Raw genomic sequence first — 27,108 nt, forward strand, 5'->3', positions numbered from 1 at the left:
TGAAGAAAATAGTTTAGTTGTATGGGGAAATGTTTAAAAAGAGTTTATTTGCTACAGAATACTTGTGAAGGCAAAAAGAAGGCTGTTATTCAATGGACAAATTTTCTGATAAAATTGAAAAACCATTACCTCAGACAGCAGACCAAGCTTCTGTTTTTGCAGTCTCCTGCAAAGAGTCATAAGCATACTGCAACTGCTCATTAGTTAATGTGGCAATTTTGGGTTTTGAATTATTTTAACAAATATTGAACAAGAGTTAGTGCTGTTTAATATAACAATATACAGGACACAAATTTTTTTATATTTTTTCCAAGGATTTTGGATGGATCTCAATTTATAAAATATGAGTCAATCAATTGCCTATATTGAGTGCTTTTGGTGTGCAGAGCACACTGTACTAAATGCTTGGGTGAGGACAATATAATAGAGTTGGTAGATTTTTTCCCTGCCCACAATGAGCTTACAGTCTAGATTCTGTGGGAAAACATACACCATGATACAGTCTTTTGTAATACATTCACGTTGTTGAGGAAATAATCATGTTTGTATTATGGAGTTCAGACATGAGGAATCCCTCATTTCTCCTCTGCATTAACTATGCCTGTGTACCACTTAATCACTTTGACACACCCCAGCCTCACAGAATTTACATGCATATCCCTATACTCAGCAGCTTATTTTAATGTCTGTCTCCCTCTCTAGACTGCAACCTTCTTGTGGGTAGGGATCATGGCTACCATCTCTACTGTATTGTACTGTCCCAAGCCCTTAGCACACTGCTCTGCAGTTGACTGACTGATTGAATATACCTTGCAAATGTACCAATCAATGTCATTTATTGAGCACATACTGAATACTAGGCACTGGACTAGCGCTTGGGAAAGTACAACAATAAGATACATGCATAGCTGTCTTTTCTATTCATAGATGGTGCTACCAATGGAAAGGTCCTATTCATTTGTGTGAGTGTGGCTGAAAAAACTAATGAAGAATTGATATAACCCCAAATCAGCATGGTCTAGTATATTAACCATGGGCCTTGGAGCCAGAGGATCTGGGTTCTAATCCAGGCTCTGCCACTTGCTTACTGTATGAGCTTGGGCAAGTCACTTAACTTCTCTGTGCCTATTTTCTCAACTGCAAAATGGGGATTCAATTCCTGTTCTCCCTTCTACTTAGACTGTGCGCCCCATGTGAGACGGGGACTGTATTTGGCCTAATTGACTTGTATCTACCCCAGCCCTTAGAACAGTGTTTGACTAATAATAAACACTTAACAAATACCATAAAAATAAACAACAACAACAAAAACCATTTGCAAGGAAGGTAAAATCCTTGTTGCACCATGGGTTTTATCCCCATCAGGCCTGACACTGTTTTAAACTCTGCCTCCCTACATCTTAACATTCACAATACCTTTGCTCTAGGTGAACAACCCTCTTGTGCGTTCTGTCTCATGGGCCGTTCTGTCTGCTGCTGTGGTCTCCCAACATCTACTATGTCATCTAGTTTCTAGACTGTGAGCCCACTGTTGGGTAGGGACTGTCTCTATATGTTGCCAACTTGTACTTCCCAAGTGCTTAGTACAGTGCTCTGCACACAGTAAGCTCTCAATAAATACGAGTGATTGATTGATTGATCTAGTTTAAGGATTTGCTTCACTGTGTTTTCAACTCTCTGGGCCACCCTTCAATTCCCCAAACATCAGCTGGTTGAGTATTTTGCTATCTTTCATTCTCCTCTAATGTCAAACTGAGCACCTTGGAAGAGTAAAATAGCATTAACATGCAGGATCCCTGTCCTGAAGGATCTTGCAATCTAGCAGGGGATATGGGCATTAAAATAGATTACAGGTAAGAATGCAGATAATGAAAAATAGAGGGTACAAGATACATACACAAATGCTATGTGGGGTTGTGAATACTTAACATGCAGCTCTAGACTGTAAAGTCATTACGGGCAGGGAACATATCTGCCAATTCTGTTGCATTGTACTCTCCCAAGCCCTTAGAACAGTGATCAGATTGACTGATTGACATGCTTAAGTAGTATGGGAGATCTAAAGTAGCATTAAGCAGGAATATAAGGTAAGAATATTAGAAATGAATTGGGGAAGGCCTCTTGGAGATGTGATGGCAGAAGGGCTTTAAGATGGAGAGAGCTACAGTCCAGCAGATTTGAAGAGAGAGGGAGTTTCAATCAGTGGAGAGGGTGTGGGCAAGAGGTTGGCATAATGAGAATTAGGGAAAACTACCAGATTATCTTGAAAAGAACAAAGAGCATATAGAGAGTGGAAGAAGAGAAAGGTTAAGGGAGAAGAGTGAGAACTGATGCAGTGCCTTATATCAATCAATAATCCATCACTGGCATTTACTGAGTGCTTACTGTTTGCAGAGCACTGTACTACTAAGTGTTTAGCCAATGGTCAGGGTTTATGCTAGATGCAGAAAAGATGGGCAACAATTGGAGGTTTTTGAGAAGCAGGATAAAGAGTATAGACTACAATTTTAGAAAAGTGATCTGGGCAGCAATGTGACATATGGACAGGAGAGGGGAGAAACTGAAGTCAGAGAGATCAACTAGGAGACTCAGGAAGTAGTCAAACCAATCAAGCAATAAAGATGCTATTTACTGGGAGCAGAGCACTATACTAAGCACTTAGAAGAGTGCAATAAAATGGAGTTGGTAGACAGGATCCCTGCACTTGAGGAATTTACCATCTGATGGAAGAACTTAAGTCAATATAGAACAAATGCCTGAATGACTTGTCTACACGTGCTGCCTAGAATTCCTCAACAACAACTCTCTCCTCAACCCCCTCCAGTCTGGCTTCTGTCCCCTACATTCCACGGAAACTGCCCTCTCAAAGGTCACCAATGACCTCCTGCTTGCCAAATCCAACGGCTCATACTCTGTCCTAATCCTCCTCGACCTCTCAGCTGCCTTCGACACTGTGGACCACCCCCTTCTCCTCAACACGCTATCTGACCTTGGCTTCATAGACTTCGTCCTCTCCTGGTTCTCCTCTTATCTCTCCAGTCGTTCATTCTCAATCTCTTTTGCAGGCTCCTCCTCCCCCTCCCATCCTCTTACTGTAGGGGCTCCCCAAGGTTCAGTGCTTGGTCCCCTTCTGTTCTCGATCTACACGCACTCCCTCGGTGACCTCATTCGCTCCCATGGCTTCAACTATCATCTCTATGCTGATGACACCCAGATCTACATCTCTGCCCCTGCTCTCTCCCCCTCTCTCCAGGCTCGCATCTCCTCCTACCTTCAGGACATCTGTATCTGGATGTCTGCCCGCCACCTAAAGCTCAACATGTCGAAGACTGAACTCCTTGTCTTCCCTCCCAAACCTTGACCTCTCTCTGACTTTCCCATCTCTGTTGACGGCACTACCATCCTTCCCGTCTCACAAGCCCGCAACCTTGGTGTCATCCTCGACTCCGCTCTCTCATTCACCCCTCACATCCAAGCCGTTACCAAAACCTGCCGGTCTCAGCTCCGCAACATTGCCAAGATCCGCCCTTTCCTCTCCATCCATACCGCTACCCTGCTTGTTCAAGCTCTTATCCTATCCCGTCTGGACTACTGCATCAGCCTTCTCTCTGATCTCCCATCCTCGTGTCTCTCTCCACTTCAATCCATACTTCATGCTGCTGCCCGGATTGTGTTTGTCCAGAAATGCTCTGGGCATATTACTCCCCTCCTCAAAAATCTCCAATGGCTACCAATCAATCTGTGCATCAGGCAGAAACTCCTCACCCTGGGCTTCAAGGCTGTCCGTCACCTCGCCTCCTCCTATCTCACCTCCCTTCTCTCCTTCTACAGCCCACCCCACACCCTCTGCTCCTCTGCCGCTAATCTCCTCACCATACCTCGTTCTCGCCTGTCCCGCCATCGACCCCCAGTCCACGTCATCCCCCGGGCCTGGAATGCCCTCCCTCTGCCCATTCGCCAAGCTAGCTCTCTTCCTCCCTTCAAGGCCCTACTGAGAGCTTACCTCCTCCAGGAGGCCTTCCCAGACTGAGCCCCTTCCTTCCTCTCCCCCTCGTCCCCCTTTCCATCCCCCCATCTTACCTCCTTCCCTTCCCCACAGCACCTGTATATATGTATATATGTTTGTACATATTTATTACTCTATTTATTTATTTATTTATTTTACTTGTACATATCTATTCTATTTTATTTTGTAGTATGTTTGGTTTTGTCTCCCCCTTTTAGGCTGTGAGCCCACTGTTGGGTAGGGACTGTCTCTATATGTTGCCAATTTGTACTTCCCAAGCGCTTAGTACAGTGCTCTGCACACAGTAAGCGCTCAATAAATATGATTGATGATGATGATTAGCATGCTGGACATTTGGATGGATAGGATGGGGGAGATCCCACCTGTAGTAAACAATGTTAACAAGGAAAAAATAAGTTATAAAACTAGGTAAATTTCTTATAATTTCCTCCTCAAACATCATTTGGTCCCCCTGAATCATAAAGCAAATAAAGGAGAAGTAACAGGATAGAGCAGAGGCCTAAGAATAGGAAGGACCTGAGTTCTAATTCCTGCTCTGCCGCTTGTCTGCTGTGTGACCTTGGGCAAGTCACTTAACTTCTCTATGCCTCAGTTACCTCATCTGTAAAATGTGTATTAAGACTGGGAGCCCACATGGGACTATGTCCAAGCTGATTAGCTTGTATCTTCCCCGTGCTTAGTACAGTGCCTGGCACATGGTGAGCACTTAAATACCAATGAAATAAAATAAAATAAAAGGATATTGGTGCCTTATAGGTGAACAAATTTAGGCACAAATTTCGAGACAAATGCAGCTTCCTTTGTTGCAATGCATGTTTATTTTAAGGGTCATTCTAGCTATCCTGCTGCATTTAAAATACAAGATTCTAAAGTCTGGGAGTACGTTGTTACAGTGACTTTGAAGGAAGTGATTTTGAAGCTTTGACCAAAGGCAAAGCTCAAATGAATGCCTTTGTATGTGTTTTAAAATTCTCCTGAGGGAAAGAGCGGCTTGCCAAAACAATCAATTCAAAGGCAACATTTCTATCAACAGCACTAAACTGAAAATAATAGAAAATTATACTAATAATATTTGCTTATGTGGCACCCTTTGCCATGAAACAAAATTACTCTGTTAAAAAATAATTGGATTCTAGATGGTCCTAGAAACTAAGGTGTTTTAGTGAAATGATGCAATTATCAGTAAAAAGACCATTGTGCCTTCTTTCATTTTGAAAGAAATTTTCACCCTTTACATTCATTTGACCTTCCATCAAAAACTAGCATTTAATTATTTAAAAATATCCACTACAGCAGGCTTTATATGGGGGTAGAAAGGGTTCATAAGCTTCTGGTAAGCGGGGAACATGCCTACCAACTCATTTATATTGTACTTCCCCGAGCGCTTAGTACAGTGCTCTGCGCACAGTAAGCGCAGGTTGATACTATATTGTACTCTCCCAATCAATCTCCCAAACATTCAGTACAGAGCTCTGCACATAGCAAATGCTCAATAAATACCAATAATTTATTGATTAAGGACTTTCTATTGGTGAGAATTGTTTAAACCATTCTGAGCTTCCAAGGGAAGTTGAAAAATAGTCTCTACTCAATGTCTTCTAGTTGTTTCTCTTTCTGGGATGGTTCAGGAGTGGTCCTGTTTGGGCAGAAACTGGACTAGGTAATTTCCCCAATGAAGTACTCATTTCCCCTACTCCTTATCCCTTCTGCATCACTCAAACTTGGATTTGTAACCTTTATTCATCCCACTCTCAGCCCCACAGCACTTACGTAGATATCCATTATTTTAATGCCTGTCTCCCCCTCTAGACTGTAAGCTCCTTGTGAGCAGGGAACATGTCAGGGAAGCAGCATCGCCTAGTAGATAGAGCATGGGCCTGGGAGTCAGAAGGACCTAGGTTTTAATCCCAGCTCTGCCACTTGCCTACTTTGCGACCTTGGGCAAGTCACTTAATTGCTCTGTGCCTCAGTTACCTCATCTGTAAAATGGGAATTAAGTCTGTCAGCTCCATGTGGGACAGAGAAGACTGTGTCCAACCTGATTAGCTTGGATCTACCCCAGCACTTAGAACAGTGCTTGACACACAATAAGCGCTAAATACCATCATCACCATTATCATCATCATGTTTCCCAACCTTGTTATGTTGTACTATCCCAAACTCTTAGTACAATACTCTGCTCACAGTAAGCACTCAATAAATATGATAAACTGATTTGTTCCATGTACAGCAGGAGAGTAAGAAAACATTCACACTGCAGTCATGGAAGGCTCTTTTGGCCTCATTTTTCACTTTTCAGTTTAGCTGGAATACAGGTCAAACAAAGTCCTTTTCATTCATGCTTAAAATTTCCTCATCCACAGATTTATTTCATTCAATAGTATTTATTGAGCGCTTACTGTATGCAGAGCACTGTACTAAGCGCTTGAGCACTGTACTAAGTGCTTGGGCACTGTACTAAGCGCTTGATTTGTTATATGTGCTCAAAGAAGACACCTAAGGGGAGGAAATTCACTTAAGGTCTATGTGTGACCACAAAGGACAAAGACTCCACAGCTCTCATTGGCCAGCACTCACACAAAAACTTGCTCTTCTTGTTTACAGCTTCTGGTGTTGTTTTTGTCTCATTTGTACAATTCCTGTTCAATGCACCTGGACAATTATGTGCCACTACAGTGATCAAATTTCACATCACACCTTCACTGTAAGCATTCTACAAGAAGAATCAAAGACAAAAGGATATACAAAAAGCTTCTCACTCTAAGCTGAAATAAGGTAACCGAACAGAGAGGCCATAAGTAATGCTTCAAAGACGATGAAGTAAAAACTCAAATTTTGTGGCCTAGACATGGACAATTGGGAAACAGTAGCAGAAGACATACCAGCTTTGTACAACAACAGCATATCTAGTAACTGTTAGTCAGTCATATTTATTGAGCACTGTGTGCAAAGCACTGTACTAAACACTTGGGAGAGTACAATAGAACAGACACATTCCCTGCCCACAACAAGCCTACAGTCTCGAGGGGGAGACAGACATTAATATAAATAAATAAAATTACATAAATGTACATAAGTGCTGTAGGGCTGGGAGCGGGGGCTGGGGGGAAGAGATGATTAAAGGGAGCAAGTCAGGCTGACGCAGAAGGGAGTTACAGCAGAGCTGTCAGCTAGATTTCTACTCCAAAACAGAAAAAATGAAACAGTACCAGGTAGGGCTATTTGGTCAAAAATACAACAGTGCAACTGGAGGCTGATCTGATGGAGTACAACCAAATCTGTCTCTCAAGCCCTGACCCTTCATCTACCTACAGTCCCATCTTTCCTCTTGCCTCCAAGACATTTCCGCTTGGAAGTCCCTCCTGGATCTCAAACTCAAAATATCTAACCATAACTAAAACAGCCCGGCCCAGTGAGAGGCAGCAGGACTAATGAAAAGAGCATGAGCCGAGGAATCAAAGGACCTGGGCTCTAATCCTGTCTCTGCCGATTGTGTGCTGGGTGATCTTGGGTGAGTCATTTGACTTATCTGTACCTCTGTTTCCTCAACTGAAAAATGGAGATTAAATTTATTCATTCAGTCATTTATTGAGCGCTTGCTGTGTGCAAAGCACTGTACTAAGTGCTTACTTCCTCCTACTTAGACAGTGAACCCCATGTGGGACAGAGACTTTGACCAACTTGATTAATTTGTATTTACCCAGTGTTTAGAACCATGCTTGACACACAGTTAAGTGCTTAACAAATATAATAACGATAGTAATAATAACTACTCATGTTTCCCCCTAAACCTACTTCTCTTAACTTTTCCATCAGTTAATAACAACAGTTTACTTCCAATCCCAGAAGCCCACAACCGCAGTGTCATGCTCTAATCCTCGCTGTCTTTCATCTCTCACATTCAACCTACCACCAAATCCTGTCGGTTCTTGTTGGTTGTCTATTGGATCCACTTCTTCCTCTCCATCTCAAAGAGCTACCAATGCAGTCCAAACTTTTGATAATTGCATCAGCCTCCTTATAGATCACCCTGCCTCCAGCCTCTTCCCACGATCTATATCACATGCTGCTACAAGACTCTTCTTCTGTAAGCATCTCTCAGCCCACATCTCTCCTTAAAACCATCAACTGGATGCCTGTACCCCTTCAGGTAAAAAAGTACTTCACAATCAACTTTAAGGCTTGCCATCAAACCTTCTCTCAGTCAATCAATCATATTAACTGAACACTTACTGAGTGCAGAGTACTGTAGTAAGCACTTGGGAGAGTACAATGCAACAATAACTGTGAGCCCATTGTTGGGCAGGGACCCTCTCTATATGTGGCCAACTTGTACTTCTCAAGTGCTTAGTACAGTGCTCTGCACACAGTACGCGCTCAATAAATATGATTGAATGAATGAATAAGCAGACATATTCCCTGCCCACAATGAGATTACCATCTAGAACTTACTTCACTCACTATTCCTCAGCTTTCTCTCCAACTAGCACAATTAAAAGGCTTGTTTGAGTGGAACACTCTTGACTGTCCTAATGTATTGTCCTCGCTTGGAACTTCTTGCCTTGCACTCTGGGTTCAACAGGTCTCAGCTCTGCTCACAATCAAAGCACACCTAAAATCCCACTTCCTCCAGCCAGCCTTCCTCCCCAAATTCCCAACCATCTAAATCATACAGACCCTTTCACTATCCCAAGCACTTATGAATTAATTTTTGCACATAAATATGTTTATCATACTTATTTGCCTGATTTCTTCCATGGCATAATTATCTCCCTCTGACTTTTGAGTAAGAAAAAGATTATAGTGGCATAGTGGATAGAGCACACACCTGAGAGTCAGAAGGTCAAGGGTTCTAATTCCAGCTCCACCACTTGTCTCCTGTGTGGCCTTGGGCAAGCCACTTCACTTCTCTGTGTCTCAGTTACCTCATCTGTAAAATGAGGGTGATTTGCTTGTATCCACCCCGGGGCTTAGTACAGTGCCTGGCACATAGTAAGAACTTAACAAATACCATAATTATTATAATTATTAGCTTTTGGGTTTGCTGGGCTGGCTGCCATTTTGAGAGAAGACTGAAAGAATGGAGGGCCTTTGGCTCTGTGGCACCTATTCGGGGAAACACTCAGTTGGTGTCTGCATCTTCCTAACCCTGAGGCCTAACTGGGGGCAAATACACCTTACTGAGGCCCATCTGTGACAACTGCCTAGAAACTGCAAGTGCTGGGGATCAGTGCTGGTCAGGGAATCCTTCAGCAACAAAGGACAATCTTTAATATGACATGATGTAGAAAACACTTTCACAGCCACACCCATACACATACACACTCAGAAAATCTCACTATTGGTATCATCATCAAGTTTTACATGTTATTACCTCTATGAAAAATGGCTATTTATTGGATTTATCATGCATTTTTCTTTCACAGAGCTAAATTAATTTGAAAACAAGATACTGTAGTTATGTTTTCCTCCAATGAGTCTTTTAGAGCTCCCACATGTAAAGAAAAGGCAATTAACTCCAACTCACCTATCTGCTTAATAACCATTATTATATCCTCCAATCTCCTTTCAGTAGAAAATAACTTATTGTATCATAAAACCTTCTATTCTCTTCTCACTAATTCGTTGATCATTTTTTCTACAAAACTTGAAATACTTACAATATATTGAGGTTCCTGCTTTACGTTTAAGCCATTTTAAGCCTTTCAATATGCTTGCCTTTCTAACTCAAACCATTAATCTTTTTCGCTTATTTAGTTCTCACATGATAACCTTTCTGAAGTGGACAGATCGCATTCCAGAATGACTCTCATTTCATCTTTAACTGTTTACCTTTTATTCTATAACTCGACTATTGTACAAAATCATCATAATGAGATGATGATAGAAATGATTCTTAGCAACAGTCCCCAAATCTCATTTGGTTGTTGCTGCATAGTCCATAGTCCCGAAGCTGAATTCCTTGAATCTTAACAATTTTACATTTATTAACTCAGATTCACTTACGATAGTAGAATCGAATTATAGTAATAATAATAATAATAATAATAAACTGTGGTATTTGTTAAGTGCCTTCTGTGAACCACACACTGTACTAAGTGCTGAAGTAGATACAACCCTTCAGAGCCCATTGTTGGGTAGGGACCATCTCTATATGTTGCTGATTTGCACTTCCCAAGTGCTTAGTACAGTGCTCTGCACACAGTAAATGCTTAATAAATATGATTGAATAAATGAATGAATCATCGATACACATAGCAGGTAAGTGGCAAAGTGGGAATTAAAACCCAAGTTTTCTGTCTCCCAGGCCCTTGCTCTTTCCACTAGGTCATGCTGCTTCTCTGGGATGAAAAACAGTTGTTTTGTTTCTTGGTTTTCCCCAGAATAACAACAATAATGATATTGGTGGCATTACTGCACTGGGGTGTATATATAATCAAAGACAATCCCTGTCGAATACAGAGTTCACAATCTAAGAAAGAAGGAGAGCAGGGAACTTGTCTATTTTTTACAGATGAGAAAATCAATCAAAAAATAATCAATTGTATGTACTGAGTGCTTACCGTGTGCAGAACATTGTACTAAGTACTTGTTTTGTTGTCTCTCTCCCCCTTCTAGACTGTGACCCCGTTGTTGGGTAGGGACCGTCTCTATATATTGCTGATTTGTACTTCCCAAGCACTTAGTACAGTGCTCTGCACACAGGAAGCGCTCAATAAATACAATTGAATGAATGAATGAAAGTGTACAACAAAGCTGTAGACATGTTCCCTGTCCATAAGGAACTTACAGTCTAAAGGGGGCTGAGGCACAGAGAGGTTAACTTGTCCAAATAGTAGAGTTGGGTCTAAAATCCACATCTCCTGCTCCAACTAACCAGAGGCTTCAGCTGCTGCTTCTACTGGTGTTTCTAGAACCTTCCAGCCTGCTCTGGAGTACTCTCCCCAGTTCTGGGGTTTGAAACTCGAAAAATAGTGCAGTATCTGGGAGCTGCAGTGTGGCTCAGTGGAAAGAGCCCGGGCTTGGGAGTCAGAGTTCATGGGTTCTAATCCTGGTTCTGCCACTTGTCAGCTGTGTGACTTTGGGCAAGTCACTTAACTTCTCTGTGCCTCAGTTACCTCATCTGTAAAATGAGACTGTGAGCCCCATGTGGGACAACCTGACCACCTTGTATCCTCCCCAGCGTTTAGAACAGTGCTTTGCACATAGTAAGCGCTTAGTAAATTCCATCCTCGTCATCGAACAAGTGGCAGCAACACAGCTGCATCTGCAGCAGCAGGTTCTCACCCTATCGACTTCGCTCTCTGGACTCAGTCTGTCAGTCAATCGTATTTATTCAAAGCTTGCTGTGTGCAGAGCACTGTAATGTTCCCTTGAGAGAGTACAGTATAACAATGAACAGACACAACTCCTGCCCACAGTGAGCTTACTTCTAGCAAGGGCAAGAGCATGGTATCTACATAAAACTGCTGATGCCTTCACTAGACCCTTCTAAAGATCTTCAGATTGGACTATCCCAAGGTGATTGGGATTTCTTTCTCTCCTTTACCTTTGCTTGATTTCCCCTCAACCTGAATTATGCTAAGATTATCATTACTCCTGTTAGGCATTTACGTCCCAAAATGCTAAAAAGGAATTATTACATTTTCCTTTTGGAATTAATGATATGTTTATGAATGTAAATGAGCACTGAGATTTACTTAATAATAATAATAATGATGGCATTTGTTAAGTGCTTACTATGTGCAAAGCACTGTTCTACACGCTGGGGAGGTTACAAGGTGATCAAGTTGTCTCACGTGGGGCTCACAGTCTTCATCCCCATTTTACAGATGAGGTAACTGAGGCACAGAGAAGTTAAGTGACTTGCCCAAAGTCACACAGCTGACAATTGGCGGAGCTGGGATTTGAACCCATGACCTCTGACTCCAAAGCCCGTGCTCCTTCCACTGTGCCACGTTGCTTCTCTAATAATGATGGTATTTGTTAAGTGCTTACTATGTGCCAAGCACTGTTCTAAGAGCTAGGGCAGATACAAGGTAATCAGGTTGTCCCACGAGGGGCTCACACTTTTAATCTCCATTTTACAGATGACAGAACTGAGGCCCAGGGAAGTTAAGTGACTTGCCTAAAGTCACCCAGCAGACATGTGGCAGAGGCAGGATTAGAACCCACATCCTCTGACTCCCAAGCCCGGGCTCTTTCCACTAAGCCATGCTGCTTCTCTTTGATTGGGCCATTAGATTTTCCCAAACAATGATGATCATGTTAACATAGTTCTCAGTAGGGCAACATGTATATAAAAATAGCTTCTGTTAATATCTCATAGTCAGTCTCTTCCAGCTCCTTAGTAGTTGTAATTAGCTTTACCCCAGCAATTCTTCTGATTTTCTGATATTTATCTGGTTCTGACTAGCCTAGAAACTGAACACGATTTTCCAGAGGTGAATCCACTTGTTCTGAAAGAGATCACAATCTACTGGGATGTGCTGTGATATTTCAATCTATACAGTCCCAAAAATCACAGCAAAACTCTTTTTCCCTCGTCTACTAGGACACCAGGAAGTGTATATCTAAATTCATGTCAGAGTCCTTTTTGACCTTATAGTATACCAGCAGAGTGTCATAGTGGAAAAAGCACAAGATGAAGTCAGGAGACCTGGGTTGTACTTCCAAGTGTGCCACATGCTAGTTGGGTGACCTTGGCCAAAGGACTTAACTACTCGACATTTTAGTTTCCTCATCTGTAAAATGGGGATAAAAAGCTATTCTCTTTCTGAAGTTGTGAGCACTGTGAGAAACTGAGACTGTATTTAATCCAATTATCTTGTATGTATTCCAGTATTTGGCTAATACTAAATGCTTAATTACATCAGTATGTATTTCATACACACACACGGTACAAATACACATGTCCAGAAGTGCCAGTTTCTTTGAAATGATGGACGTGATTATTCCCACAACTTTTTGAACTAGACTCCTAGCTAGGCCTATCCCAGATTTCTAAAAAGAACTGAGAGTTTCTAATTGGAGCTGAAAAGCCCCAAAATGATAACTTGCTGGCCCATTAGTTCTTTGAAGTCTGGTCCTTCCAGCTCTCATTCCCCTTATATTCCTGCTGAACTCTAGAGGACTCTGTACTCAAAATGAAAAGTTGGCACGTATGTGTAAGGCTGACTTTCACATTTGAAGATGACATGAGAGTTCATTTGTGTCAAAGAAAGTGTATGAGCTCTTTCATAGCAGTAATTTTCTTCATTTATAACTAGCTTACATTTTCAAACCCAATTTTTTTCCTCATGTAGCTAACTAAATTAGGAGGTGCTGCTACTATGAGGAAGAACCAAAAAGTAATTTTGAAGGAGGCTCTTCCTCACAGTAGCAGCACCTCTTATTTTCAGAGCATTTATAGTACTGTTCACTATCTCTTCTAGGTCATAAAGATGTGAAATAAACCCTTATCTTACCCATCCAAACCCAGAAACACTCCTCTTCCTCAATTTGAGATGATGCAGCTGACCCTGTTTTTAAGTCCATGTAAGAATGTTTTAATAGATAATTCATTTGTCAAGAAATCTTCATGAAGGCTAATATCAAATGCTGTACGTATGACTAGACATAATACAGTGACTGAACAAGTTGGAGTGCTTTTAAAGCTTCCAATATGAAATATTTCTGAAAGCATCACCTCTGAAGCTGTTCTTTTCTATTTGTATTGTGCTGATACCCCACAGTTTCTGAGCTAAAGAAGGGAAAAATGGAAATTAAACCATAACAATATTATGGGCAATAGTACACATATAGAACAGCTAGAAATTCATATATTCCAGGAAGAGCAAGTCCTAGCATCAAAGCAATGTAATACCACAGTACCACATATTGCGAATACCAAGAAATTAATTGAAGTTTACTTAATACTTGAAGCATTAAAATTCTTGAACCGCTTGTCTGCTCTACGCAGACTTTACACATAACACTCTGAGCTAGAGAATACACCCAAAATGCCAGTTTCACTGTCATTAGCTGAGGTGCCTTAACAGTAATGCATCACGCTCCTGTTTATAACCTAATTTCTCCACCATATCCAAGAGTTAAATTCCCAGTTAAATGAACTAATCCATTTTCAAACAGATGTGATCATCACCTTCAAAGTTGAATCAAAACAGCTTAAGTGAACAAGAATTTGCTCCATATCTCCTGTGCAGATAGAATCTGGAATGTGGATCAGAGTGGAAAAAAAATTGCATATAAGGACGAAGAAGTTCCGTCACCTCTATGAGATCAACAATAGGGCTGGCACGGAGCAGCGAAGCCATCTTGAGAGCAAGCTGAAGCATTTTTAAAGCTGTCAAATTCAATTCTCACCTCTCTCCTCCTTTGGAACTAAGGCTATAAATTCTAAAAAAGTCAAAAAGCTTGAAAATATAGTTCTTCTAAAACGTATTTTGAATATAGAGTTCCTAATCAAGGATGGATATTAGAAAGTCAAACATCATGATGGTCTGATTGTCTGATTGTTTTTCTGACTCCCAGTTGACATCCCCTGCTTTTTAATATTGATTGATCTAAAGAATTGGGAGAGGTTTTTTGCAGTCGATCAACTGATCTTATTTAATGAGTGCTTACTGTGAGCAATGCACTGTACTAAGCAATTGGGAGAGTACAATGTAAACAGGGTTGATAGGCATGTTCCCTGCTTACAGTGAGTTTACAGTCTAGAGGGGGATACAGATATTAATATAAGTAAATTACAGGTATGTATAAAAGTGCTGTGGGCCTGAGGGAAAGGTGACTAAAGGTTTCAAATCCAAATCTACCCTTTTCTCATGTTTCTCCTGATTTTATAATCCAGATCCTTGTGACTTTACATTTAGGAGTCCCTTAAAATTCTTTCTGGACACTACTTTAGTTGTTCTGATAAGACACCCCCTCCTGTGAGGTATTTCTGAAAGAGGGAAAATCATTTTGTGAGTAAATGCCACAGTCAATCAATCACTAGTATTTCACTGAGCACTTACTGCTTGGGAGAATGCTAAAGAGCTGGTACACATGAACCCTGCCCTCAAATAATTTACAATATAGTGGGGGAGATAGACACTACAGGTAGGGGAAGCAGTAAAATATAAGGGCATGTACATAAGTACTGTGGGGGTGGGAAACAAAGTGCTTAAGTGGTGCATGGTTGATACAGAAAGGAGGGAGAAATGGGTGGGAAGATGAAAGAAAAGTCAGGGAAGGTTTCCTGGAGAAGATATGATTTTAGTAGGGCTTTGAAGATGTAGATGTGAAGTAGGGAAGGAGTTCCAGGCAAAAGGGAGGGTGTAAGTATAGTGTCAACAGTGATAGAGATAAGATGGACACACAAATAGGAGGGCATTAGAGGAGTGATGTGTACACGCTGGGTTGTAGTAAGAGAGGAGGGAAGATAGGTACTGGGAAGAGAGCTAAGTGCCCTAAAGTCAATAGTGAAAAATTTATGTTTGAGGCAAAGATGGATGGGCTACATTTGGAGAGGAATGAGGAGATGTGCACAGAATTATTTTTTTTAGAAAACTGACAGAAAGAGCCAAATGCCAATTCCTCTGGGGCAGATTATCTAATTTATGGATCATCCAAGTCCTCTCTTTTCTACCCTCTCATTATCATCCCACCACTGTCTACACTATTGCTGACACTGCTTTGGACATTTCACAGTTGAGAAGCAGCAGTGCATAGTGGATAAAGCACAGGCCTGGGAGTCTGAAGGTCACGGTTCTAATCCCGGCTCCACCACTCGTCTGCTGTGAACTTTGGGCAAGTCGCTTCACATCTCTGTACCTCAGTTATGTCATCTGTAAAATGGAGATTAAGACTGTGAGTCCCACACGGGACAGGGACTGTGTCCAACCTGATTTGCTTGTATCCACCACAGTGCTTAGTTCAGTGCCTGGCACATAGTAAGTGCTTAACCAATACCATTATTATTATTATTATATTATTTTCAGCCCTTCTTCCAGAGGGCAGGCAAGCCATGGAGAAGAGGTAAAATACCTATTTATTTTGCTTCTTGATAGCACTGTCAAATAGAGGCTGTCTGGGGAAGGATAAATAATAATTTAAAAGAAATTTGGGGATTACCTATGGATTTGACTCTGCTTCCCTTTTTCCTATTATCATAGACACACTCTTACTACACAGATTGGTTAATATAATTACAATAAACAAATGTTCATTTTCCATCAATTTTTAATTTTGTGCCCTATCCGTGCTCCTCCAAACCTGACTATTTGATCCCTATATAGGAAAAAATTCCCAGGAACATCTCTTTTTGAAGGCTCATCGTATCAGGCTCTGTTCCAGGGCAGGCACACTGCTTGAGGACAATTGACTATCGGGAATTACTACTATCAATCAATCAATCAATCAATCGTATTTATTGAGCACTTACTATGTGCAGAGCACTGTACTAAGCGCTTGGGAAGTACAAATTGGCAACACATAGAGACAGTCCCTACCCAACAGTGGGCTCACAGTCTAAAAGGGGGAGACAGAGAACAGAATCAAACATACCAACAAAATAAAATAAATAGGATAGAAATGTACAAGTAAAATAAATAAATAAATAAATAAATAAATAGAGTAATAAATATGTACAACCATATATACATATATACAGGTGCTGTGAGGAAGGGAAGGAGGTAAGATGGGGGGATGGAGAGGGGGGCGAGGGGGAGAGGAAGGAAGGGGCTCAGTCTGGGAAGGCCTCCTGGAGGAGGTGAGCTCTCAGCAGGGCCTTGAAGGGAGGAAGAGAGCTAGCTTGGCGGAGGGGCAGAGGGAGGGCATTCCAGGCCCGGGGGATGACGTGGGCCGGGGGTCGACGGCGGGACAGGCGAGAACGAGGTACAGTGAGGAGATTAGCGGTGGAGGAGCGGAGGTTGCGGGCTGGGCAGTAGAAGGAGAGAAGGGAGGTGAGGTAGGAGGGGGCGAGGTGATGGAGAGCTTTGAAGCCCAGGGTGAGGAGTTTCTGCCTGATGCGCAGATTGATTGGTAGCCACTGGAGATTTTTGAGGAGGGGAGTAATATGCCCAGAGCGTTTCTGGACAAAGATAATCCGGTATTAGTTTGCAAAGCACACTTTCATTGCTCTAATTTCATCTCTGTCTGAATAACAGAAGGTAATTTCTAGCAGAATCGGTGCAGTCTGATGAGTATACTTGAAAGTCATCGTGTAGTAGATAAATAAATTCATTAAAAGCCATATCCAGTGGTGCTGAATGAAGCAAAGTAATAAACACCAATCAACAAGATATCTACCAGCATATTGGCTGTCGGTGGGACTTTTCTTAAATCAGAAAGGATCTGGCTGAAATTCTGGAAACATCACTGAAATCGGAGGCAGTTAATGGTTGGAGCAGCTACTGAAGGTAAAATGTTCCACTGAAATGCTCTTCTTTACATATAAACAGACTCACTTAAAATCATCTGATCCTGCCAATAATGATAACAAAGGCTCTTTAAGCAGAAGAAATTCATATTTACTGAGCACTTACTATGTACAGAGGACTGTACAAAGACCTTGGAAAGTACAACTCGGCAACAGATTGAGACATTCCCTACCCAACAACAGGCTCACAGTCTAGAAGGGGGAGACAGGCAACCAAACAAGTAGACAGGCATCAATACCATCAAAATAGATAAATAGAATAATAGCTATATACAAAATTTGTAGGAGAAGCTCCTTCACTCAGATTTCTTTCCATGCCACTGTTATAATAACTTACTACCCTGCTAGATTGTATGCTACAGGAGGGTAGGGATTGTGTCTACTTCCTTTAATGTACTCTCCTAAGGTTTTAGCACAGTGCCCTAAACATAGTAAGTGCTCAGTAAATACCCCTGATTGATTGGATCATTAATGGAATAGACTGGCTTCACTGGGGGTTCGGGAGACAAGACAGGTAAAGACATACAAATGCCCACCTACATATACTTAATCACACAGCCCAAAATCCAAAGATGTGTGAGCCAATGTCCTCATTATGGAGCAAGAGAGCAGGTTCAGTTGCTGTTTCCACTATCTTGGTCACCTCACCAAATCTTACAGGTAGGGCTTTGGTCTCCTAAGCAGTCCAGGCCCCATCTCTGGCTTCTGTCTGTGGTGGCAGGGGCGGTCATTATGAAAGGGCTGGTCTGCTATCCACCTTCTTTTACCACTACTAGGTTCCCTACAGACATGAACTCTGGGAAGTTGGTGGCTGCAGTGCCCATTCTACTATAGCTGCTGCTTCATTTCTTATTGAATTTCTTACCTCTCCTGGGACCCCAGTAAGAAATGGTGCAATAGTGTCAGGACTCGGGAGAAGATAAGAATCGAAAATCCAGCTGCTACAGCAATCATAATGACCACCACATCTACTTTCCAAGGCAATGTTCCTCTTGCCTCAATGAATGGGGTTCCATGTTAACTGATTTTAGGCACCATCCAAGTCCTAGAGGCCAGCATTCAACAACTGCAGTAGGCAGATGAGTGCACCGTAGAAACACACATAGTAATAATGATGGCATTTATTAAGTGCTTACTATGTGCAAAGCACTGTTCTAAGCGCTGGGGAGGTTACAAAGTGATCAGCTTGTCCCACGGGGTGCTCACAGTCTTAATCCCCATTTTACAGATGAGGTAACTGAGGCACAGAGAAGTTAAGTGACTTGCCCAAAGTCACAGAGCTGACAATTGACGGAGCCGGGATTTGAACCCATGACCTCTGATTCCAAAGCCCGTGCTCTTTCCACTGAGCCACGCTGCTTCTCACATCCTAGAAGTCATGCAAATGATTTTAAACTGCTTCACCAAGTCAGACAGTCGTCATTAGAGATTGATGATGAGTCTAAAGTAAACCCAGGTGATGTATCTGCCATACACCCAACCCATAATTTATACTGGAAACTCAGAGCTAATCCTTGCCACAGTAATCCTTTACTTAGGTAGCAAACTGACCACTAATGCACCGATATAAAAGTAGAAAGGAAACCAAGGGAAGAAGGCCAGCAGATCCTTTGGAAGGCTGTGAGACAAAGTTTGGTGGCAGTGTGGCATCAGGCTCTAGATCAAACTAAAGCTCCCGCCATGTTGTAGCACTGTCCAACCTCCTCTAAGGTTAGTCAGTCTGTCACTCGTATTTCAGTCACTCATATTTACTGAGCGCTTACTGTGTTAGAGCATTGTACTAAGTGTTTAGGAGGATACAAAATGACAGTAAACAGACACATTTCCCACCCACAGTGAGTTTACAATCCAGTTGGACTCTGCCCGGGTGCCACATCTGGCCTCTTGAGCAGTTCCATCAGCATTTTTCACAGACCCTACATAATATCAAATAGCAAAACAAGATCATTAATAATAATAATAATAATAGCAATAACAATAATAATGGCAGTTGTTAAGCACATACTATGTGCCTAACACTGTACTATGTCCTGGGGTGGATTCAAGCAAATTGGGGTGGACACAGTCCCTGTTGTCCATTGGGCTCACAGTCCTAATTCCCATTTTTTAGAGATGAGGAAACTGAGGCACAAAGAAATTAAATGACTAGCCCAAGGTCACACAACAGACATGTGGCAGAGCTGGAATTAGAACCTGTGTTCTTCTAACTCCCAGGCCCATGTCTATCCGCTAGGCCATGCTGCTTCTCTATGCTTCTCAATGAAGTTCTCCTAGCATTGAATTCACATTCACCTCAAGGCAGCTACAACTCGGTGGGCTACATGAAAAGTTGTTTTGTTGTCTGTCTTCCCCATCTAGACTGTGAGCCCATTGTTGGGTAGGGACTGTCTCTATATGTTGCCAACTTGTACTTCCCAATCGCTTAGTACAGTGCTCTACACACAGTAAGTGCTCAATAAATACGATTGAATGAATGGATGAATGAGAATGAATGGCAGCAGGATACCCAAAACAATTTGTATATGAAGATGTGAAACTTAGAAATTGAAAATTGGCAACAGGAGAAATATGTTAAGGACAAAGTAAAACAAAACCTCAGACGATGTATCCCTGCTGAAAACTTGGAGTCAATTGCTGAGGATTGTAGACTGTAAGACACTTTTGGGTAGGGATTGTGTCTACCAACTCTATGGCATTTTGTACTTTTCCAAGCACTTAGTACAGTGCTCTGCCCACAATAAGTGCTCAATAAATACCGTTGATTGATTGACTGATATGCATACACAATAGATATTTGTTGCCTGCTCAAATCCTAGGTTAGAACATGACAGTTGACCCCAGAGGAAATGTTATCCTCTTAGCATTTAAGATACAACCTTTGTGGAGATTGTGCTAGACACATCGCTAAGGAAGTAGCATCCTGGTGAATATATAACAAGTCACCTTTGTGAGTTCTGGGAATACTGCTTCCAAATTCCAAGGAAAACTCCTTCTCAGCTATGCACTGCCTCATCAAAGCTTTGTTTCTAGAATGAATCTACTCTTCTTCCTCAAAGTTCTAAAATAAACACCCATTTAATCATCATCTTTGTCCTGAAGGCACTTATTGCACGTCTATTCTGTGTAAACTTCAATAAAGGGCTTTAAGAGTTAAGAGGACACTATTCAATTTTTAGTATTAAGAAGGGGAAAAACTCTGAATGATTTATCAGAATGTGCAAGGATATTATGCAAGGAAAATTTACATACAGAATATTTCAAGCAAGACATGCTGTTACCTAATCCTTATCTGCATGTTTGAATATGAAATTTGAAGGGGTCATTCAACCCTGTCCCTCCATCATATATCACCAACCCCGAGCCTTCAATCATCCCCTCGCTCCCAATACACAGCACTTATGTACATATCTGAAATGTAATTATTTATATTACTATCTCCCCTCCTCTGGACTGTAAGTTTGTTGTGGGTAGGGAGTGTGTCTGTTTATTGTTATACTGTTATATTGTTATATTGTGCACACAGTAAGCGCTCAATTAATACAACTGAACAAATGAATTAATCTCCATAGTAATCTTCCTCAGCTCTTTCGTTCAGGCGGTGAAGTCTTTTTGGTGGAAATCCAGGTCCCAGGATGATTTTGGCCACTACCAATGTATCCTTTCCTGCTATAACTCTTTCTTCCACTCAGCTCATCACTTTCCCCTCCAGCAGTAACTCCCTTGCCCATTGCCCCCACAAACTATTCCAGAGATCAAACTCCCTCCTGAAAACCACCTCTCCCTTCTCTCACTTCAATCACCTTGTCAACTTCTTGGTTAAAAAAAATCAAAACCATCAAGTGTGAAGTCCCCAGATACAGAAAAGCAGTGTGATCAAGTGGAAAGTGCACAGGCCTGGGAGTCAAAGGACCTGGATTCTAACTCCGACTCTGCCACTCGTCTGCTGTGTGACCTTGAGCAAGTCATTTAATTTTTCTGAGCCTCAATTATCTCATCTCTAAAATGGGAATTAAGACTGAGAGCCTGTTGTGGGATACAGACCATGTCCAACCTGTTAACCTTTTATCTACCCCAGTGGTTAGCATGGTTTTGGCACATAGTAAGCACTTAAATACCAGTAAAATAATCTTCCCCTCAACTTCCCAACTACCTACCACCCATACATCTACTCTTTCATCCCTTTTGGCTGCTGCTCGAGAAGACATTTGCTTTTAAAACCTACCCTCCATCTGTTCCTTGAATTCCATCACTTCCCACCTTCTAAAAACAAAACAAAACACTTGCACCCACTCTTCTCTCATCCCTGCAACTCTCTTCAACCCACACTATCTGATGGGTCCTTCCCCTCTGCCTTCAAACATATCAACATCTCCCCATCCCTACAAATATATTCTCTGGACCTCACTGAATCATCCAGCTATTGTTCCACCTCTCTTCTCCCATTCCTTCCTCAACTCCTCGAATTGTTTGTATCCACTTACCACTTCCCCTATTTTTCCTCCAACATTCTCGAGCCTTGACAGTCACTCCCTCACAACTTCACTCCACTGAGATTGCTCTCCCCCAGGTCAACAGTGACCTCCTTCTTTAATATAGTCGACTTTTACTTTGTCCTAAGCCACCTCTACCTGCTTGCTGCCTTCAATAATGTGAGCCATTCATTTCTCCTGGAAAAACCTTCTAACCTTGGTTTGTTTTTCTGAAACAGTTCTATGCTGATTCTCCATTTATCTCTCTGGCTGATCCTTCTCCAGTTTCACTGAATTTTCCTCGGCCTCCCACACTCAACTAAGAGTGCCCTTCAAGGTTCTATCCTAGCTACTCTTCTCTACTTAATTTAATCTCATTGCTTTGGGGAGCTCATGGACTCCTACACCTTTATCTCCTCTCCATTCATTCATTCAATTGCATTTGTTGAGTGCTTACTGTGTGCAAACCACTGTACTTCTAGATTGCCTCCCAAATCTATCTTCCTAGTTTTGACCTCTCTCCGTCTCTTGAAATCTCACATTTCTTCCTGCTTCCAGGATATCTCTAACTGGTGTCCCACTGTTACCTCAAGGTCACCATGCCCAAAATTGAACTCCTCATCTTCCCTCCAAAATCCTGTCTTCCACCCAACTTTGCCACTACTGTTGATAAGTCCACCGTTTTCTCTACTAAATTCTGCAAACTTGGCATTTCCTCATCTCCTCCATCTTTTTCAAACTCATATTTAGGCCGCTCAGTTCTTCCTCCCCAACATTTCCATGATCTCTCCCTTCCTCTCCATCCAAATGAACACTGCATTGGACCTGTTTCTTTGTTGATCTCCCTACTCCAAACTCACCCAGCTCCAGTCCAATTTTCTTTATGTTACCCCAATCATTTCTCTAAAAAGCTGTTTGGCACCCATCTTCCTACTCTTCAAAAACTTGTAATGATAATAATAATGATAATAATAACAATGGTATTTGTGAAGCATTTAATGTGAAAAGGGCTATATTAAGCACTGGGTTAATAATAATAATAATGATGATGACAGTACTTGTTAAGCACTTACTATGTACCAAGCACTGTTCTAAGCACTGGAGTAGATACAAGTTAATCAGGTTGGACACAGTCCCTGTCCCACATGGGGCTCACATTCTTAATTCCCATTTTCCAGGTGAAATAAATGAGGCCCAGAGAAGCAAAGTGACTTGTCCAAGGTCACACAGCAGACAAGGGTTGGAGCTGGGATTAGAACCCACATCCTCTGACTTTCAAGCCCGTGCTCTTCCCACTAAGGCATGCTACTTCTTTTGTTTGTGTGATTTTGGGCAAGTCACTTACTCTCCAAGTGGTTAGTACAGTGCTCTGCACACAGTAAGTGCTCAATAAATATGATTCATTCAATGAATTCCTCTATGCCTCACTTTCCTCAACTGTAAAATGGAGACACCTATTCTCCTTCCTACTTAGACTGCGATCCCCAAGCGAGACAGGGACTGTGTCATACCTAATTACCTTGTACCTACTCCAATGCTTAGAAAAGGAAGGAATGCTTTAGAATTGAACTAAAACAAGAATTCAAGTCTCGAGGTCAGCTTCTGGTGGGGTGGGCCCCATCTCCAGCATAGGGGCACGATGAGACTCTATGTCTGGCACAAAGTCTAATGGGGAAGCAGCATGGCATAGTGGATAAAGCACGGGCCTGGGAGGCAGAAGGTCATGGGTTCTAATCCTGTCTCTGCCACCTATCTGCTGTGTGACCTTGGACAAGTCACTTCACTTCTCTGGGCCTAAATTACTTCATCTGTAAAATGGGGATCGACTGTGAGCCCAATGTGGGACAGGGACTGTGTCCAACATGATTTGTTTGTATCCACCTCAGTGCTTAGTACACTGCCTGGCACTTAGTAAGTGCTTACAAATACCACAATTATTATTATTATTATTATTATTATTATTATTATTATCATTAAAATGGTAGTGCCATCCTAAGCCACAGAGGGTCAACTACCCTCAAACTCAAAATCAACGAACATGACTGGTTCTACCAAACAGACTGTCAGCAGGGGGCAAAGCATATTTCTTTGAAGAGATCCTTTCATCAGAAAAACGAATTTCTTCACCAACTCTGCATGGACAAAGACAAAATCAAGCACAAACTGCACAGAAAAAATGGGTGTTTGTGGAGTCATCTATCACTAATTCTACCTCCAACCGATTCAGGAAATCAGAAGTCAGCCCTTGTGCCTTACAGAAATGCTTTTCCCCAACTTGTTCTCACCTAATTCTCACTGCATTACACCTTTGGTGGTTTCTTGAAAGCCTGTTTCCTATCTACTTAGCTGAAAACATTCTACACCTACCTTGGATAAGATATGTTGATTCAATGGATTAAGCCTAATTCTCCAGTCAATTGTATTTACTGAGTGCTTATTGTGGACAGAACATTGTACTAAGCACTTGGGAGAGTACAGTGTAACAATAAACAGACACATTCTCTACCCACAATGAGCTTACAGTCTAGAGTCTCAGTCTACAACCTTTTCCCAAAGGCTTTCAAAGGGAACTTGGCCTACATACAGAAGGCAAGGGGATTATGAAGACTCTATTATGAGACTGGATTATGAGACTCTAGAAGTCTTTACCAGTGTGAAAAAGAACACTTGCATTTGCATGGAGACAATAGTTTACAGATGACGTGTGACCAGTTCATTCATTCAATCATATTTATTGAGCGCTTATTGTGTGCAGAACACTGTACTAAGTGCTTGGGAAGTACAAGTTGGCAACATATAGAGACGGTCCCTACTCAATAGCGGGCTCACAGTCTAGAAGGGGGAGACAGACAACAAAACAACACATATTAACAAAATAAAATAAATAGAATAGTAAATATGTACAAGTAAAATAAATAGAGTAATAAATCTGTACAGACATTTATACAGTTGCTGTGGGGAGGGGAAGGAGGTAGGGCAGGGGGGAGGGGGAGGGGGAGGAAGGAGAGGAAAGGGGGGAGAGGAAGGAGGGGGCTCAGTCTGGGAAGGCCTCCTGGAGGGGGTGAGCTTGTGTGTCCCATTTATTACTAGTTGGTAAACTCTGCCCAAATATATATTCATTCATTTCATCATATTTATCGAGTGCTTACTGTGTACAGAGCAATGTACTAAGCACTTGGGAAAGTACAATACAACAATAAACAATGACATTCCCTGCCCACAATGAGCCCACAGTCTACAGTGGGGGAGACAGACACTAGTACAAATAAATAAAACTAAAGATATGTACATAAGTGCTTTGGGGCTGGAGAGAAGGGGGTGAGGGAAGAGCAAAGGGAGCAAATCAGAGTGATACAGAAGGGAGTAGGAGATGAGGAAAAGTGGGGCTTAATCTGGGAAGGTCTCTAGGAAAAGATGTGCCTTCAGCAGGGCTTTGAAGCCCGGGAAAGTTGTCTGTCGTTAGAGGAGGGAGGGTATTCCAGGCCAGAGGCAGGGGTCGGTGGTGAGACAGGCAAGATCAAGGCACAGTGAGAAGGTTAGCACCAGAGGAGTGGAGTGTGCAGGCTGGTTGTAGGAGGAAAGAAGTGTGGTGAGGTAGGAGGAAGCAAGGCGATGGAGTGCTTTAAAGCCAATGGAGAGGAGTTTTTGTCCGATAATGAAGTGGGTGGGCAACCACTGGAGTTTGTTGAGGCACAGGGTGACATGTCCAGAAGGCTTTTGTAGGAAAATGATCCGGGCAGCAGAATGAAGAATGGACCAGAGTGGGGAAAGACAGGAGGCTGGGAGGTCAGCAAGGAGGCTAATACAGTAATCCAGGCAGGAAAGGATGAGTGATTGCATTAACATTTTAGCAGTATGGATGGAGAGGAAAGGGCAGATTTTAGCGATATACAAAAACAAAGAGCTTAAATATGCATGTCACCTGTAAACAAACCTGCTGATTCGCTTTTTACAATAACTGCTAATGTAAATCTGACATGGAAGACAGTAAGGTTAGAATACATAATACAGGTAAGTTCAGCCTTAGTTTGAATAACAATACACATTAAAGATGCAGGTGAAAGGTAGAAAACCACAGAACATTGCTTCCAGTTTACAAGCCGAAGGAACTTTGTTTTTCTAGCTAGGTTAAGCAGGAATCATGTGTAAGATTTGTCTTTGTTTTCAAATATTAAGACTCAGTTGCAAATTCATATCACACTGACACTCCAAAATAATTGGAATAAAGGAATCTTTCTGTGGAAAGTTTCAGTTTAGAAAGGAATCTTCATGGGCAAGATTGTTGCTTAGTGCCTGAACGAATAACAATGGGAGGTTCAACAAACTTTAGCAAAGCCACATGCCCTTGGTTAACTCCAAAATGAGCAATTCAAATTGGAAGGTCCAGCTCTCTGTCCCCTTCTATTTTCCATCTACACTCATTCCCTCGGAGAGCTCATTTGCTCCCACGGCTTCAACTATCATCTCTATATGGATGATACCCAAGTCTACAACTCCTCCCTTGATCTCTCACCCTCTCTCCAATTTGCATCTCCTCCTGCCTTCAAGACATCTCTACTTGGATGCCTTCCCGTCACCTCAAAGTTAATAAGTCCAAAACAGAGCTCCTTATCTTTCCTCCCAGACCCTGTCCTCTTCCGAACTTTCCCATCACTGTAAAAGGCACAACCATCCTTCCCATATCACAAGCCCATAACCTTGGCATCATCCTTGATTTCGCTCTGTCATTCAACCCACATATCCAATCCATCACCAAATCCTGTCGGTCTCACCTTCACAACATAGCTAAAATCTGCCCTTTCCTCTCCATCCAAGCCGCTATCACGTTAGTACAATCACTTATCCTATCCCGCCTAGATTACTGCATCAGCATAATTTCTGACCGCCAAACCTCCTGCCTCTCCCTACTCCAGTCCATACTTTATAAACCGCTACCCTGCTTGTTCAAGCTTTTATCCTATCCCGTCTGGACTACTGCATCAGCCTTCTCTCTGATCTCCCATCCTCGTGTCTCTCCCCACTTCAATCCGTACTTTATGCTGCTGCTCGGATTGTCTTTGTCCAGAAACGCTCTGGGCATGTTACTCCCCTCCTCAAAAATCTCCGGTGGCTACCAATCTGTGCATCAGGCAGAAACTCCTCACCCTCTGCTCCAAGGCTATCCATCACCTCGCCCCCTCCTACCTCAC

At 42.1% G+C, this 27,108-nt stretch overlaps 1 protein-coding gene across 2 annotated transcripts in view; it reads right to left on the reverse strand.

Annotated features, from left to right (window-relative positions):
- The window catches only part of PHYHIPL (phytanoyl-CoA 2-hydroxylase interacting protein like), a 77,753-nt gene that overhangs the window by 34,167 nt on the left and 16,478 nt on the right, over positions 1-27,108 (reverse strand). The window contains exon 1 of one of the 2 annotated variants that reach the window (XM_038743636.1): positions 14,172-14,202. The exons of the other annotated variant lie outside the window; for it this stretch is intronic. The gene's annotated coding sequence lies outside the window, so the exon portion shown is untranslated. Of the gene's footprint in view, positions 1-14,171; positions 14,203-27,108 lie in introns of those variants that run through there. 2 annotated transcript variants of the gene reach the window in all.

The sequence above is a fragment of the Tachyglossus aculeatus genome, chromosome 3 (assembly GCF_015852505.1).
Source record: "Tachyglossus aculeatus isolate mTacAcu1 chromosome 3, mTacAcu1.pri, whole genome shotgun sequence".
NCBI classification, from domain to species: Eukaryota; Metazoa; Chordata; class Mammalia; order Monotremata; family Tachyglossidae; genus Tachyglossus; species Tachyglossus aculeatus.